This window comes from Sebastes umbrosus, chromosome 20 (genome assembly GCF_015220745.1).
Source record: "Sebastes umbrosus isolate fSebUmb1 chromosome 20, fSebUmb1.pri, whole genome shotgun sequence".
Lineage (NCBI taxonomy): Eukaryota > Metazoa > Chordata > Actinopteri > Perciformes > Sebastidae > Sebastes > Sebastes umbrosus.
Window position 1 is genome coordinate 21,854,542 of NC_051288.1, and position 17,106 is coordinate 21,871,647.

At 41.4% G+C, this 17,106-nt stretch overlaps 1 long non-coding RNA gene across 2 annotated transcripts in view; it reads right to left on the bottom strand.

The window, feature by feature from the left end:
• LOC119479737 overlaps positions 1-17,106 on the bottom strand; it is a 152,851-nt gene that overhangs the window by 52,411 nt on the left and 83,334 nt on the right. Inside the window, exons 3-6 of one of the 2 annotated variants that reach the window (XR_005204746.1) lie at positions 9,655-9,749; positions 7,732-7,802; positions 5,878-5,954; positions 4,235-4,486 (exon numbers count right to left, since the gene is read on the bottom strand). This is a non-coding gene — a long non-coding RNA (uncharacterized LOC119479737). Of the gene's footprint in view, positions 1-4,234; positions 4,487-5,877; positions 5,955-7,731; positions 7,803-9,654; positions 9,750-17,106 lie in introns of those variants that run through there. The other variant, XR_005204745.1, reaches the window with a different exon arrangement.

A 17,106-nucleotide genomic window follows, 5' to 3' on the forward strand; every position in this document is an offset into this window, starting at 1 on the left:
AGAATGAGCAACAGCAGGTTGTTAGGGAAGTTTTGTCATATTTCAGATGCAGAAAAAAGGCATCTTTCTCTGACCCTGAGGGCGAAAAAGAAAAGAGGTGAAAACTCCCCCGGATCTGAGTTATCCCTTTGAATTTGAAAATGCATTGTTCAGGTTCAACAAAACCATCACACACTGCAGTTTGATCATTTCTGGGGGGAATTTGTTGTCTTTTGTTTCGGATTCAGAGACATTGGAAAGCTTGCGCTGCTTGCCTCGATATGCATTGCTTTGCCAGAGTCACGTTTCCCGAATCTCTACAATCAAGATGACAGGTGCAAAGTTAGAATGACCCATTAACCAAAATGGCCACAAATACTTAGTATGAGATCCAGGTTGAAAAATAACAGAATTTTCCCTCAAGCTTCTGTTTATGCAAGACTAAATACTTACTGTTGCTGCCTCACAATTTAAGTTTTTGTTGATGTTATTGAGAAGAAGCAAACAGTAATCAACACACTGCCATAGTGCAGTTTGGTTTGTTTTTATGCCTCTGCGCCAGCAACAGCCGTGGCCGAAGGCACAATACGTCCGTACGTACGTCCGTACCATTCTTGTGAACACGATATCTCAGGAATGCCTGGAGGGAATTTCTTCAAATTTGGCACAGACCTCCATCTGGACTCAAGGATGAACTGATTAGATCTCGGTGGTCAAAAGTCACTGTGAACTCACGTCCATCCCATTCTCGAGAAAGCAATATCTCAGGAACGCCTTGAGGAAATTGTTTTACATGTGGCACAGACATCCACTTGGACTGAAGGGTGAAGTGAGTAGATTTTTGTGGTCAAAGGTCAAGGTCCCTGTGACCTCACAAAAGACGTTTTTAGCCATATCTCAAGAATTAATATGCTAATTACGACAATTTCATTTTCACAAATGTTTAATAGGATATAATGAAGAAGTGATGACATTTCGGACAGACATGGATGTAAACTGCAACTTTGGTTGGTGGAGGCGTACAACCGCGAGGCAGTATCTCTGTTTTGTAGATATTACATATTGATTCAAACTACCACCTTCAAACTACCACCCTAACATTATTAATTTATGTAGCATAACTTTAAAACATTTTTAATAAAACAAAAGTCAAAAACTTTCCTGGTTTTAACTCAAAAGGTATTGTGGTCTTACCTAAATGTTTGGTTTTGTAGGGCAGCTTTGCTTTCTCTTTATAGTCAACAGCTGAAGCAGGCAGAATCATGCCATAGATAAGCAAGCAGGACAGTGAGTGCAAAAATGTTAAAAATTGCTTTCTAGGTTTGTTTCGGTCGTCTGTTTTCTTCAGGGACTCCCTGGGGGTAGCGGTGACATTTTGAAAACAACCCGGTGGATACAGCCTCACTAGGAACTCTGAGTGCTGGATAATAATGTTTTGATCATCTTGTACTTTCTCAGTGATGCCTCGCATGCAAACAACACCGCTCTAGACATGGAGTATTACAGACAAACCAGAGTAGAACAACAACCCCCCCGTTTCTCTCCTATTTCGAAACAGCACTGACACTTCAAAAACTCCTGCAATAGATATATTTTATCACTAAACCCACATTATTAATGTTGGGTAATTTCCAATCATTGTGGTAATGTTGAGGTTAAAACCCAGAGGGACAAGCGTGAAGTCTTTGAGCACCATTGATTTATGAGAACGATGTATCAGTCGTCTATATCTCCCTCTCTTGCTTTTCATTTTGTGTTTCATTATTTCTTTTCCTGTTCTCTTTCTCTGCATTCCTCCCTTCTGTCGCTGCCTCCTGTGTGCCACTGTGTCAGAGCAGGCATCACAATACAGGGGTGACATTTCAAGCAGACAGATTAGGGCCTCTCTCCAATTAATTTTGCCTTCCTTCCCCTGTTAAATACACAATCAACCAAAGGCAAAATGTCAGTGAAACAAACGAGGAGCCGCCATGTGGCTGACAATTACCGCCAAGCACCTCAGAAATGCCAATACGTTAAAGTGGGAGCAGTGTGTGAGATGAATGGGGACAAACGGCAATCTTTGAGGAGCCTTGTTGCAGCAGCGCCTTAAACAGGCATGTCTGTGGTTACCTGACGTTGTTATCTGATGTAGTGACAGACAACATGTTGTTGGAAAGGTCAAATGTCACTTAAAAGGTTATATAGATATCTAACATATCTACTAATATCTTTGTTGGGACACAATATGTGTAATGAGCATCTCAGAAAGGGAAGGGATGGATGAGATTACGTATTACTCACTGAGAAAGTACATCACTTTAATAACTACTTTACGGCAACAGTAATTAGTTACATTTCTCCTTATATTGCTTTCTGTTACTCGCTTAAGCTCCGTCAAAAACTCCAAAGCTTCCACACACAGATCCCAGAGGACGAAAATAGAGAGACATTGTGGTTCAACAAGCAGCCAGCCTTGAGTTTGGAGGTATTCAATGACTATCACCAGCTAGTTTAGCGCCGGTGACCGCATGCAGCACTACAAACAATCAGACACTGACACCACAGATTCCAGGCTGTTGTCATACACTGTTCTCATACTGTTTCATAGCTATACCTATGAAAAGTAACGCACTATAATTCGTATATATCCCACATAATCAATTCATATATAATCCATGTAATGGTGAGCCTGGACAGGCGGCGTAGTATAAAGCGCTATAATGTCTGTATATGGAGGGGGTCAGTGAGGATAAATGGGTCTAAAAACACCAGACTTTCATCCAGGAAACCGCTGTAAGGCCTACTCAATGAGAGTGAAGCATTTAGCGCACTGCTTTTGTGTTGCTGAGCGCCTCGAGTTTTTGCAAGAGCGCCCTGAACGCCTCAAGTTGAAAAAAAATCAATTTGGAGCAGAAAAGCACCCGATGTCGTTTGCGTTTTTTCTCATTGTGGTGACTTTTGCTGGATATCTGGAGCTAAATGACTTTAGCAACCATAGTTACCTGTATCTAGACAGAAAACAGCAGGAGGCAAATTAGTGCGACACTTGAGATTTCGGGTAAGTTTTTTTCATTAATTTAAATTGTACTATTAACTATTCGGGTCGCGTACAGTTCATGGTTTGTAGTAAGGTAACGTTAGCACTGATTTGGTGGTTGCGTAGCAACATGTAAAATAAAAAGACGCAGCAAACTACAAAAACACGCTCTGCCTGATCACAGTATCCTGTGTGAAACCAGAAGTGAACGTTGATTTGTCATGTAACTTCCGTACTTAGGTGACGCCACTTCCGAAGTTATTTTAACCCAAACCACAATCTTTCCTAAACCTAATCAAAAAGTGCTGTTACCTAAACACCACAGGGGCATGTGCAGGCGCACTGATTGCTCGTGCTACTGGACATTCATAGGAAAACGCACGAAAAATAACAAAATAGCCGTTGTATGAGGATACGTTACGGATTCACAGACCCTCCAACTCTGAACAAACCCGGGTGATTCCTAAATGTAGTTACGCCAGTGGATAGCCAGCTAAGAGGATACAGCATATAAAAAAAGACGTTGGAGTTACTGGAACGCTAGCCGCTTCCCAGACCTTTGAAATTGATATAACCCCCCGATCCATCCCCTAGTAAGACTAGTAATTAGATTAGTAACTGTAATGTAAATTGGACACCACCTGTTACTGAGAAAGCTTAATCAAATTACTTCAACACGTTACCCAGAAATGCCTTAATGTCCAAAACAACCTCATTCTCTCAAACTGCTGCAGGTCAAATGGCCAACAGTGTGTGTTTGAAGGGCAAACACACAGAAAAATGCACACATCGTATGCAAATCAGTTGGGCTTGCCAATTTGTTTAAAACAAATATCAACTTGTGAACAGAAACCTAGCTGTGAATGTTGAGGGAGGGGGAGAAAGGGAATTTGCTCTTTGTATTGTATTGTTGTCAGCAGGTGAGCCTCTGTCGGGGAGCACAGACTATGTTGAAAGAGAACCCAATCTACTCCAACAAGAGCAAACCCACATTGAGGTTGAGCAGGATTTCAAGCTGCTCGTGTTGTGAACACGCTCCGGCCCTCACCCGTGATGCCAGGTCCATCTGTTGCCCCCGCTCTGAGCCATCCACATCTCTCCGCCACACACCTCGTAAGGCTAAATGTGCCAAACATGGGCGAAGCGCAACCCCCACCTGCCGCCTCTCAACCCCGAGGGGTGACGAGGTAAGAATGGAGGAAACCCAGTCAGGTGTGCCGCTGCTAGCTGGCTGCATCCTGTTTGGTGGAGAAACCAGAAATCCTCCTCGCTCTTCCAAGGCAATTTTTAATCGCCTTCTTTTTGCCAAGATGCACAGCCGGCCCAGCCTGTGATTGACTTGGCCCGCAGCCAGCCTCAATAGAATTTGTTGCATAAATGCTAAATCGATGGGTCATTACACTAATGAAATGACATGACAGGGGGACATGATACTGTAGTGGAATCAAGGTTCTTCATAGCTTCTGGCCATGGTTGGTTGCCAAGATTCTGAAAATGTATTAGAAATGCTAAATCAGTGAAAATCCTGCAAGTTGATGGTGAAAACGGCCTTGAATCCAGCCTGTGGCAATTTCTCTGTCTCTTAATATGTATGTCTCCCCACACAGCAACGTAACCAACCATTATTGGACTGATTCCTGGTTCACCTTTCCATGAAACCTCTCATTAACATCTGTTTTCACAGTTGAGAAATACAGAATCACTCTGCACTTATTGACTGGGTCCAGCTCTCAGGGAAATAAAAAACAAATTATGTGATATAAAAGGTCTTTTTATGGATATTCCAAATGAGGAAGAGTAAAAATAAGCCTGTGGTAGGGCTGTCGCAATAACCCTAATACTGCAAAATTGAAAAGTGTCAACCGCTATGGTCACATTTTTTAAAATTCTTTGCAATGGGAGCGCCGCATTTTTAACTTTGCTACAAAACGGCAGCAGCACGACGAGGCGCTGAGCGTCTATCCCGGGCTGAAAGCTGCACGTTGGAGTTTTTTTCTGGTCGCCAAGAGTTGAAAAATGTTCAGATCAAGTACTCTACTTTGTGCCGACATTTTGATATCAATGCATCATAGCAACCAGACGTAACCAAAGCGCCTCAGCTGAAAAAAAATTAAATAAAAACGCTGCACCTCATTGCCCCTCTGTGTTCTGCATTTAACAATAAACACGTATTTAATTAGCTTTATAACTTTGTCACTTAAAAAGCAAAAAAATAACTAAAAAATTGCCTAAAAATAAAGCTTATTTATGTAAACTTTATTTATTTTTTTGCAAAAAAAAGATAAATAATACCGCATATTGCGCTGTTGAGCCAATCATTATCACTGCAGCGGAAATTTCTTCAACAGTTCCAGCCTGTGGCATCTCAGAAGTACACTCTGCCGCCCATTTAAAGATGTCCACACACCTAATTCATCCTATAGAGTCACAATTCACATCTTCCCAGGAACCTTGAAGACCTTTCTCTCTCTCTTACCTTGAACTTTTTTTTCTCTATATACCTTTTACTGCCACCGTGAAGATGAAAGGAGGAAAAAAAAAAGGGATAAAAATGTTGGAATATGCACTGTTTGTGTGTGTGTGTGTGTGTGTGTGTGTGTGTGTTGCAGCTGTGTTTGTGTATGTCGTAGAGAGGAAGCGAGAGAGAGAGGGAGAGAGATGAGAGAGAGACTGTGACATAGAAAAGGAACGAGGCGGAGAAAGAGATGAGATTTGTGATCTCATCTGTTCACCCGGGGGCCTCTCTCCAGAGCGGCCTTTTACTGTCGTCAATCATCTCCATGGAGACATCTTAAAACTCAGATGGATGGGGAGCTCGGATGCATTTCAAACATGCCTGTGATACACACTTAGAGGGATTGCGGATGGAAGCCACTCACCTTGTGTTGAGCTTGATTACAGTCCCAAAGAACACTTGGGCCTCTTGTTCAAAGCATCCGCCAGCGATATGGGCAACCTGTAGTGGAAGAAGTATTCAGATCTTTTACTCCAGCAAGTAGCAATACGACAGCGTAGAAATACTTGAATATTCAAAATACTATGATCCCCCCCCCCTCCGTTCAGCTTGCACCACCATCCACATGTATTTTTGTTTGTGTTGAGATCAGCTGTACGCAGCGGGGCATCGTAAAACACTTCATTCAAACTGGACAGAAACAAAATAAAACTCACCTAAACCGTCGTCGTTGCTCTTTCCAACAATCACCAAGTGTGCTTTGGTCAAACTCAACTGTAATTTCACAGAGTTTAATGTGGAAAAACGACACCAAAATCTAATGGATTGTTCATTGTGCCACACCCCACCCCTCCAAAACATTTCATTCAAATCCATCACGGACTTTTGGAGTAATCCTGCTAACAGACAAACAAACAGACCAACAAACAAACCAATGCGGTAATAAAGCATTAGTAGAAGTAAAAGTACTCATAATGCAGAATGTTCCATTCCAGAATAAAGTATATTATATTATTGGATTATAATTAGTGATGCATTAATGTGTTCATCGCTGTGATGTTGCAGCAGGTAAAGGTGGAGCTAATTTCCATTACCTTATATATTGCTGGGTAGCTTAACCTAGATTAAAACAACAATTTATTAGTTGATTTTGATTTTGTATCAATAATCCAAACCTACAAAGTAACTAAAGCTGTCAAATAAATGTAGTACAGTAAAAAGTACAATATTAAATATAATATTTAGTGGCGTAAAAGCAGAAATAGTAGCATACAATTGAAATACTCTGGTATAATACCCCAGGTGCACCAAGCCGGATTTGAATCTGCGACCCTCGTACTGTGAGGCAACAGTGCTAACCACTACAGCACATCACAAAACAACAAAACAAAACTAACACAACAAAAAGTTCTATAACTGTCTGAGCAAAAACAGGAAACTGGGAAGTTTACAGCCGATTGTTTACCACCAAACTAGGGTGAGGCATGATTCAGAAAATAAACACTGATGGATGCACCCAGTTTCATGGAAGAATATGATAATACAGCATGACTAGACCATTGTGTTAGGTACTCTTGAATAATGTACAAAATGCAGACTCTAATGCAATGCGTTGCTTGAGGACGGATACACCAGCAAAGTGGACAGGTGATGAGAAATCTATATTCTAAAAGGGAGGGGAGAGAAGCTGCTCTTTCTGTTTGGCAGATAGCTCTGGAAGATGCCCTTGTCTGCTCCTCTCCAAGAACAAGGTCTCTGCGCCTGGCATCCTCGCCTTCCAGCAAACAAACAAAGCTAATGTAATCCTCGGCTTCCTTAAAGCCTGATCAGAGCGAGTCAGGGTCAGTAGGACCAGACAGTGGAAATACACACGGCGTATCATTAGCGTCACAATGGCTCTCCGCAGGATTAGCCGGGGCTGCTTTCACTGCATTTTCACAGCCAAGACCAACTTTAACACCCAAGCTTTGTTCCTCGCCCAAGGGACGTGGAAGGAGAATTCAATGTAGCCTGCTCTGTTTTCCTGGAATTTGATGAGAACTTCAACAAGTCTCGTCTTTTGGCTGACGGCCTTTACAGCACTTACTTTGTCAGCATAATTCACTGCCATTAGAACAGGCGATATAAAAGGGCACCCAAGGCTAATTCTAGAGGACAAGAAGTGCTTTCACTCAATCTTCAGAGACAAAAAAGAACCATGAAGTCCTAAAGAGTGACTGAGTTAGTGCATTACACTGTGTAGACACTTTCTCCTGCAAGAAAAGAGGAAAAAACTCACCTCTTTCTCGGTTTTTCAATCTACCGTCTTTGTTCTTGAAAATAGATGGCTGTCATTAATGGCAGCTTTATCTGAAAGTCAGTCATTAAGAAAGTGTGAATGGCAGCGCTGAAAACCTGATGTCTTTTAGTCATTGTGTGCTCCAAAGATGTCATTGTGCAGCTTTAACTTCATGTTTAAACTGTGACTTTACTCTGACATTTAAAGGACCAGTGTGTAGGATTTAGTGACATCTAGTGGTGTGGTTGCAGATTGCAACCAACTGGATACCCCTCCGCTCACCCGTCCCTTTCTAAGCCCATTTCAGCAGATTTCATGTATGTACCTGTATACTGTATATATGATAATTGTAATATAGTGTAAGTTTAAGAACCATGGTGGACTTCAGGTAACGTAAAAACAATAAGGCCCTCTCTGGATGTCGGTGTACCGGTGTTACACGGTGTTCGGCCGTACACATTGCTTGCCCACCGCCCCCACCATTTAGTTCGTTTTGGCGTATCAGCGGCGTGTTATCAATACATAGTCGGACTACGGACGCTACAAACTGAAAGTGTAGTAGCAGGAGCCAGATTTCACACACGGGACAAGAGAGAGTTAACAGACAAGACGATGGTGGAGGATTTGGTGTCAAAGTGAAACGCGAAAGCGCCTATTTGGCATTATTTCGGATTTAAACCCCATGCTAATAGGGAACCATAACATTAATGAGGCAATCGCCGTGCGGAGGACGGTGTGTCCACGGCGCCAGGTGGAAACCTACGGCCTCACAGCGAAAGCTCGATCGGAGAGGCCAGACACACAGCAATCCAATGTTAAAGATGAGCGTAATCTTTTCTTGTAAAATGTCTGGTGTATTCAGTAACACCAGTGTTGTTACAAGTTGATTAACCGGTGGGTAAATGTCCTCACTGTGACACCCCTACTCTCTAGAGCCAGTGTTTGGTTTCTCTGTTCTGGGCTACTGTAGAAACATGGCGGTGCAACATGTCGGACTCTGTGAAGAGGACCCACTTCCTATGTAGATATGAAAGACTCATTCTAAGCTTATGAAAACACAGCGATTCTTAGTTTTAAGTGATTATACACTAATGAAAACATAGTTATGAATATTATACTTCATTTCTGCCAATAAATCCCCCTAGATCCCACAGACTGGTCCTTTAAGAATTCAAATTATCGGGGTTAGAGTTTTATTTTGAATCTGATGTACTGGTGTACAGAGCCAAATATTTTCTGAATTTACTGAACAGCACATGCTCATACAACATATATCAAAGTCAAAACCTGAATACATAAAAAAAAACAATATAACAAAGCTCATGGAGCACAACAGATCCAGGTTCTTTCTGCATTCAGCCGGTGTCTTCTGGGATACGTCAGCGAGTTCTCTCCTGGCTATAGAATTTAGTGCCTTTGAGAGACTGCAGGATGCATCAAAAGCAAACCCCGTCTTATAAATATTGTGTGAATCAAATTAGATTGCACCAACATGGTGGTTGCACAAACTCCCTTTCTCCAAGATCACTTGGTCTTTTGATATAGAGGCCGGCTGTTCCGGTTGAAATTGCCAAGTAAAATCATAGTGATTCCCATCAGAAGTGTGTGTATGTGTGTGTGTGTGTGTCCAACACTCTTTGAATTGAAGATGAATTCACTTGAGGTGAAATCTGATTAAATTCAACTTCAGATGCTCACACCAAAACAACATGCTAAACATCGCTCGTTAGTTCTTTTAAATCTGTTTGGCTGGGATGCTCAATATTTGTGTCTGTTTATTTCAAAAAGGGATAAAAAAAACATTTGCTCAGTCCAGATTTTGTTGGCTGTTTTATGATCTTCTGATTCAAAGCAGACATGGGTAAAAAATTGTAATTGTAAATGTGAGTTGCTTCGTAGAATTCTCTTTGACGTAAAACGTACCTCGTGGTCTTCTGAAGTGTTCGGAGAAAAGGATCTTGAAGAGGGTGAAGGAGTTCTTCTTTTTTTTGTTCCCCATTTCCCCAGCGCATCTCGGCCTGTTGAAGGAATGACATAACTAAGGTTATTGGTTCTTCAGGAGCATCATTTGTTACTTGGTATTGTGTGAGCCTCATGGTGAGGCAATTTAATGGCATTGTGTAACTGTGAGGCTAAAAATAAAGATACCCCAAATAAGTGGAACCATCATAGACCATTAAATCAGATGTGACTCACTAAAAGCTTTCCAGCAATTACAAGAACAGTCTCACATTCTTCAAACACTTTTTTTATTGTTCCGTACAATTTAAAAGCTATTTTGATTCCTTGTGATAAAAGTTTGAACTTTGATCCTACTGAAAGAAAAATAACCGTGAAAGCATCAACTCTATTATATCAACTATAGGGTGTGATTTAGTTGCTTGTTTGACATCGTCAATGAAGAGTAAACAAGGTTAGGATCAGGACACATCAGATAGATATCATGAAACTTGAAAAATAAATCACCTCAAGGTTCATTTAATAGACGTTCTGGAGCTTTCGATCATATAACACGATCTTCCTCAGCAGATGGAGATTTCCAATCTCCATTTTTCTGAGCATCGAGCATAGTTTCAAAGTTCATTCTTAAACATGTTGCCACAACTGTGAAAACTACTTCTGCTGAGGAAGATCGTGTGATATGATTGAAAGCTCCATAACAACTACTAAAAGGACCTTGATGTGATATTGTTTTGTCAGCTGCCGCTTCCGAGGTCAAGAATAAAGCATTTGTTTGAAGTGTTTAAGCCAACATGGATCAGAAGTTCTTAGCGTGCTCAGCAAAAACGGAAATTTAAATATCCACACTCCCAACTGGGCAAACTCCATCTGATGAGGAAGATCATGTGGCACAAACGAAAGCTCCAGAACAGCCACTAAAGGGACCTTGAGGTAGGTTTGTTTGGTTTTGCATAGGCTGATAATGGACTCAAATTCATATTTTTATGTCACACTCATGAAATGTATACATTTGGGCAATCAAAATTAACGTGATAATTAACGCAAATTTGTTTTGACGCCACTGATTTCTTTAACAAATTAATGCAACTTGAGATTTTTAGGTTGTAGCATATCATATGTATCATATGAAATTAGACAACTTAAGGAATCCATTGGTACCAACCATGTCATACTAGCTTGTCGGGAAGGAGGTTAAATATCGCTCCAAACTTACGCAAAATTTTGGCGAGGAAAAACTAGCATGGCTATTTTCAAAGGGGGCCCTTGACCTCTGACCTCAAGATATGTGAATGAAAATGGGTTCTATGGGTACCCACGAGTCTCCCCTTTACAGACATGCCCACTTTATGATAATCAAATGCAGTTTGGGGCAAGTCATAGTCAAGTCAGCAAACTTTCGAGCATATTTTTTATGCTAAATGCAGTACCTGTGAAGGTTTCCGGACTATTTCTGTCATTGTTTTGTGTTGTTAATTGATATCCAATAATAAATATATACATACATTTGCATAAAGCAGCATATTTGTCCACTCCCATGTTGATAGGAGTATTAAATACTTGACAAATCTCCCTTTGAGGTACATTTTGACAGATTGAGGTACATTTTGACAGATTAATCGTGATTATCTATGGACAATTATGTGATTATACAGTACAGTAATAGTTCCAATAAAATGTACTCAACTCTGTTTCTAGGAAAAATACAAAATTTCTTTTGAAAGTATGTCCTTTAGATTGAGAGAAACCGTGAATTACTTTGTGATTATGCCTGGATATACAGTATAGTGTATTCTTTTCTCTCTCTAATACGTGTTATTTTGCCCCGACCCTGAAACGGTTAAGTGGTTTAGAAAGCGGAAGATTGAATGAATAGATGGATATTTCAATAGTTAATTTATGCCAATGATATTATGATATTATAAGGCCAGCACCTGTGATATGAGTGACAATATACATCCTACAAATACACACAGAGACACACACAGCCGAAAGTAAGAAAACAATGCTTAATTACTTGGTAGATGAAGTCAATGACCAGAGAAGGAAGATAGCTGAGACAAATGTTTTGCATTCAGTGGCTGGAGTGCATTAATAATGGAAGATTAGATATCCCATTAGCAGTCACATTTCAAGCTTCTCACAAATTTGCTCACAACTGCGGTCAGAAGCAGGGAAGTAATAACAGGCAAATCAATCCAAGAGGGAAAATGTACTGAATACGAGAGATCAAGAGGCATGCAAATTCTGCCAAGACACGGAGAAAGTAAAAATGTGCCACAGCGATAAAATCAGTGATGGAGAACGATAGGATGCAAGCCACTGGGCATTTCTCAAGATATGAAGGAAATTACTTTTGAGCAATTAATTCTCGGTGGAGATTTGGTTCTGAGCTGTTAGGTGCCTGATCTTTGTGATGATGATGATCATCTAATCGTTTGGCTAAAACGCTAAGAAAACTATATTTGAGAGGACTATGTGGAGTAATGATGGCACCCTGTGTCCGGGAGCAGTAGCCCTGTTTGACCTCAGCGCTACGTATGTTATTGCGGGACTCATAGTGTACACAAACGCAGAGAAAAATCTGGTATTCTGGTGATCTCACAGATGTCTACTGTCTGCCTGGAGTGATAATATGCTTGCCGATGGTTTAATCCAACACTTCCACAGAAAAGCAGGCAGGCTAACAAACCATGACGTGGTGTCTATCCATCAATAGCTCCACTCCATTTCAGTTCTATGGACAGAGCCGCACCCACACACGCTCCCCCTAATTTAGCCATACTCATTTCACCATTTCACATCACAAACACCCACTTTCTTAGCTGTGTGGTTTACAGTAATCCAGCCCACTGGCACGAAATGGCATATGAATGACACGGTAATCGCAAGTCATTTCGTGACTTGACATTTCGCGCCATATAGTCTGTATTGACAGCAATGTAAATGCATCTGCATAAATTAACAAAATAAATAAATAAAATATGCAAAGTAAACAACAAAAAATATGATGTATAAGTATATATATGCTGAATGATGGAAGGAATAACATTTTAGATCTGATGTCATTCAATGTTCGATATATTTTACACAAAAAACATTAAATGCATGGTAAATTACAGTGTTTGAATTACACCATACTGTACTGTACTGGTTATTTGCATGAAACCACAATTCAAATGATTAGGAAATAAATTATTTTACTTTTATTTAATTATTTGCTTTGATTAAAAAAAATATTGGCATCAATATTTTTAATAATATGTTATAAGTTGTTTAGAGCTAGTGTTAGGAAGTTAAACAGGCCATAATTCTCTCTCTAATATTTATTTTATATTGCTGTGAAAACATCTCCTACAACCAACTGGATTTATTCAAGTTTCTTGCCAAGAACTTACAACATGAATACATCATGATAAAGTTAGACTTCACCTTCACCCAATAGTCATTTTTACTAAACAGAGTTTGAGCGCACCATAATGTAAATCAATGGAACATCTGTTAACGTTAGTAGCTCCGTTATTTAGCTTCTAACTTCTACCGTTACTAACTCTCCTACCAATTTCAACAAGGATTTGTTGTTCACAGTGTAGAGAAAGAAAATAGGGTGCGCCCCTCAGCTTTAGTAGCGCAGTGCTTTTGAGCATTTCTTTTCTCTCCACATTGGCTCCGGTCCCAAACAAACTGAAACATGATACAGTGTGCGTATGCCGTTGTATCATTGTGCATGCATGACAACTAGGAACTGGTTCTCTATTCCCAACCCTAGAGTTTTCACTGCCTGTCAAAGTGGCGGATGGTCAGAGGATTATATCTGCCACTGCCAACAATTTACCCGCATTTGGCATCTGTGTTGTTGAGTTATTTTGAAGTTATGTTTAGTGACGTTTATGACTTGTATTGTGTTATGTGTTATGTTGTTTCCGTACGTATTTTGCTTAGTTAACGTACTTATTTTAAGCCCAACCATGACATTTTTCCTAAACCTAAGTGAGTGGTTTTGTTGTTTAAACCAAACTGCGGCCGTTACCATAGTTTTGTTGCGTGACATAAAAATTACACGGAAGAGAGGCGTACAAATGATACACGAAAAGACTAAAATGGGTTCTCATAACACGTGAAATGTCCTTGTAATGTCGGGTTATTTATACACCTTCCCATGAGACTCGGTTGAGTAATCATATGCCAAAATATTTAGACACCAAAAAGTATAAACCACTTGTCAGCATACAGTGCATCTAGCAGTATATGTGGGGCTAAAAATGCATTTACAGAGTTTGATAGTGACGAAGAAGTAGCAGACAGTTTATGAGTGATCAATGTGTTTGCATCAGGGTGTTGTGGATTAAATGTCCCAGTGCTATTTGGTGGGGGAGGTCGGGGAACACCATACTGATTATTCTGGGGGTCTCGACACGAAAAGGTTAAGAACCACTGACAGCCTATTGACTCTGTCTGAGCACATCTTTGTGTTGCCTGCAGTCGGACTAGTTGCAATCAATTCAGCACTGCACACTCTACATGCCCTCCCAGTGTGTTTTTATGTCTTCATAACCATCCTTTTGTCATTTGAGGCAGTATTTCTATCGTTGCCTGGTGTGGATCATTACCTCAGAGACTTAGCATGTTGTTATTTGTGTTTGTAGGCACATCACTGAAAGCCAGCACTCGCAGCAGATTGGATCCAGGCCTGGTTCGGTAGAGCTGTGGAAAGTGACCTTCTCCACAGTATATTTTACACCAGGCCCCAGTGGCCCGGTGCCCTCTGTTCCAGCTGGAACACACTGTTGTGCGACAGATGCCGCATTAAGCAGCACCCCCCCCCTCCACTCCCCGCCGTCAACCTGCTTCCAAAATCCCTCCACTGTCACTTTGCGACGCCATCTCAGCTGGAACCGGACTGCATCTGTGTGTGTCTGCGTGTGTGTGCATTAACCAATGAGGTGAGGGTCTCAGAGGCTCAGGCCATCAGAGTCACATTGGACATGTGCGCACATGTTTACGCTTAAACACTTATAAAGGCTCTCCAAACAGTTGTCTCGCTCCGAAGTGCTGATGTTTTTTCCCTCATCCCATCCAGACTGAAATGATCCGTGTGCGCTTTAGAGATAATGGCGGGGTAATTTTGTTTCAGTGCTGTTACGTTTCATCTGAGAGCTACCTCGCATTATACAATTAGCTTTTATTACAAAACAATAAAGCTGTACTTTGATAACATCATAGTGCCTTCAAGAGACAGATTTAAAAGCTTTTTTCTCTTGGCTGACCGAAACATTATTTTATTGCAATACCCTCCACAAATTACCTTTCCTCTTAGTCAAATGCCGTGCTGTCTATCATGTTATTTAAAGGGGACCTATTATGCTTGCTTCCCCTTTCCTTCAGTGTGTTACATATTGTTTTATGCATGTAAAAGGTCTGCAAAGTTATAAAGCCCAAAGTCAATGCCAAAGGGAGTTACTTTCCCTCACAGAAACACTACACTTGAACTGCCTGAAACGTCTTGATTGAAGTCCCGCCTTTTCTTCCGTAACGTGGTGATGTCACCAAGTAACACATTTACATAATACCTGCCTAGCGGCTAGTTTGGCATGCCCTCAAACAAAGCTAGTTAGAGCTGAGCTGGAGCAGAGTCTGAAGAGTTTGGTTCGGTTGACCAATCACAACAGAGTGGGCCAGCTGACCAATCAGAGCAGACTGGACTTTTCGGGAGGGCGGGGCAGGAGCTCAAACAGAGCGTTTCGGACAGAGGGTGGAAAGAAGTGCTGCAGCACAGCCGGTATGAGGAAAAATTAAGTGTTTTTTTTGAACATTAAGGAATGTGAACATGTTCTAGTAGAAACAAAACACAACTATGCACCTGAAAATAAGAATAATAGGTCCTCTTTAAGTGAAGAAGAAGTGAATATCCTGCGGCTTTACCGGAGCCATGGCACTTGACCAACTACTGTGAAAACCTCCACCGTTAAGCCCGTAGCAGGCTTTTGAGATGAACCTGTAAAGAGTTCAGTTAGAATATCCTTGGACAGCTCTATACGCCTGCATTAGAAGTGAGGGAATCTAGAGGGCTGTTGAAAACTGAAAGAAACATTTCTCTCAGGGAACTAATTATTGTATTCGAGTCAAGCTCTGAACGTCTATAGCAATAGGCAAGTGAACACCATACACAAACTGAGGAATGATATTGATTACCTCCGGCTTCAACCCAAACAGTTGCTCCAGAAGTTTCTATTTACTCCCCGTTCTACGTCTCTGATGCTCTCTGCAACCTTTGAGTTTCTTCTGCTTAACAGATACACACATTTAGTTATACTCCAACTAAAGTTTAATTCAGGGTTTTAAAAAATGTTTCATATTTCTTGACCTCTGGTCAATCAATACCTTAACCACATCATTATTTATGGATGACCATAAATACTGGAGCCACAGTACAGAGTGACAGGTTAAAGGTTTTTTTTTGTAGAGCAGCAGTTAGTAAAAAGAGATTTTGTTCATTCCAACTCTTTTCGTTGACTTGCTGAGTGTTATGAGGAGTGTTTTCAGGAAGTGTGATGTGTCGGGAACAGCCAGACATGCGGTATTATTAGCTGGGAGCCCGGCTAACACCCAGAGCCACCGCGCAGTGTGATTACGCTTGCCCCTGCAGTTCAAAACAGATGCTCTTCACCAGCACTGGCAGCGTGGAAGAGCCTGAGGCAGGCAGCTATTTTGGGTAAATTAGTAAAGACAACAGTTGCTCCCCAGGTTGATGCTGCCATGCTGAGGCGCGGTGCAAGGCGACAGAGTGGAAAACACAGACTCAACCTGGGCAGCGCAGCCCCGCGGGCGTTTGTCATTTGGAGGCGCTCCAGTCGACAGGTGGCTGCCGTGGTCGACTGCTCCCCGTGCACCTCATCCAGGTAATTAGCCATTCAGCTCGGGCACGCAGGAGAAGAGGGCAGTCATTGACAGAGACAGCTATAATGAAGACAGGCTTGCTGTGGAGACATTATTTTTGTACATTTCTTATCTTCATATTCCTGAGTATGTCACTACCTGCTCTACCAGTAAGCCTCTGCTTTCACTTCACGCAGCTACACCTTCCATGGTGGAGGAAGTGTTACAGTGAAATGAATAATGACAATGAGAAAAAGCAGAGCTAGACATCACGGCTAAAGCTGCATGCCAACTCTGTCATGGACATCTAACATTATCGTATTGCGGTAACGTGAGGTCAAACCAGCCGTCACTCTCATCTCCGTGGTCAAATCAGCCGACGCTACAACTGTAGAGCACCCATATACTGACATTTATGTTAAATGCATTCAAACGGCTCCGATGGAGCTGACCATGGATGTATAAAGAGAACGGAGCTGACAGGAGAGGTAGCGACGGACTTGGCGAAGTTAGAGGAAGTATACACGTGTGACTCCGACG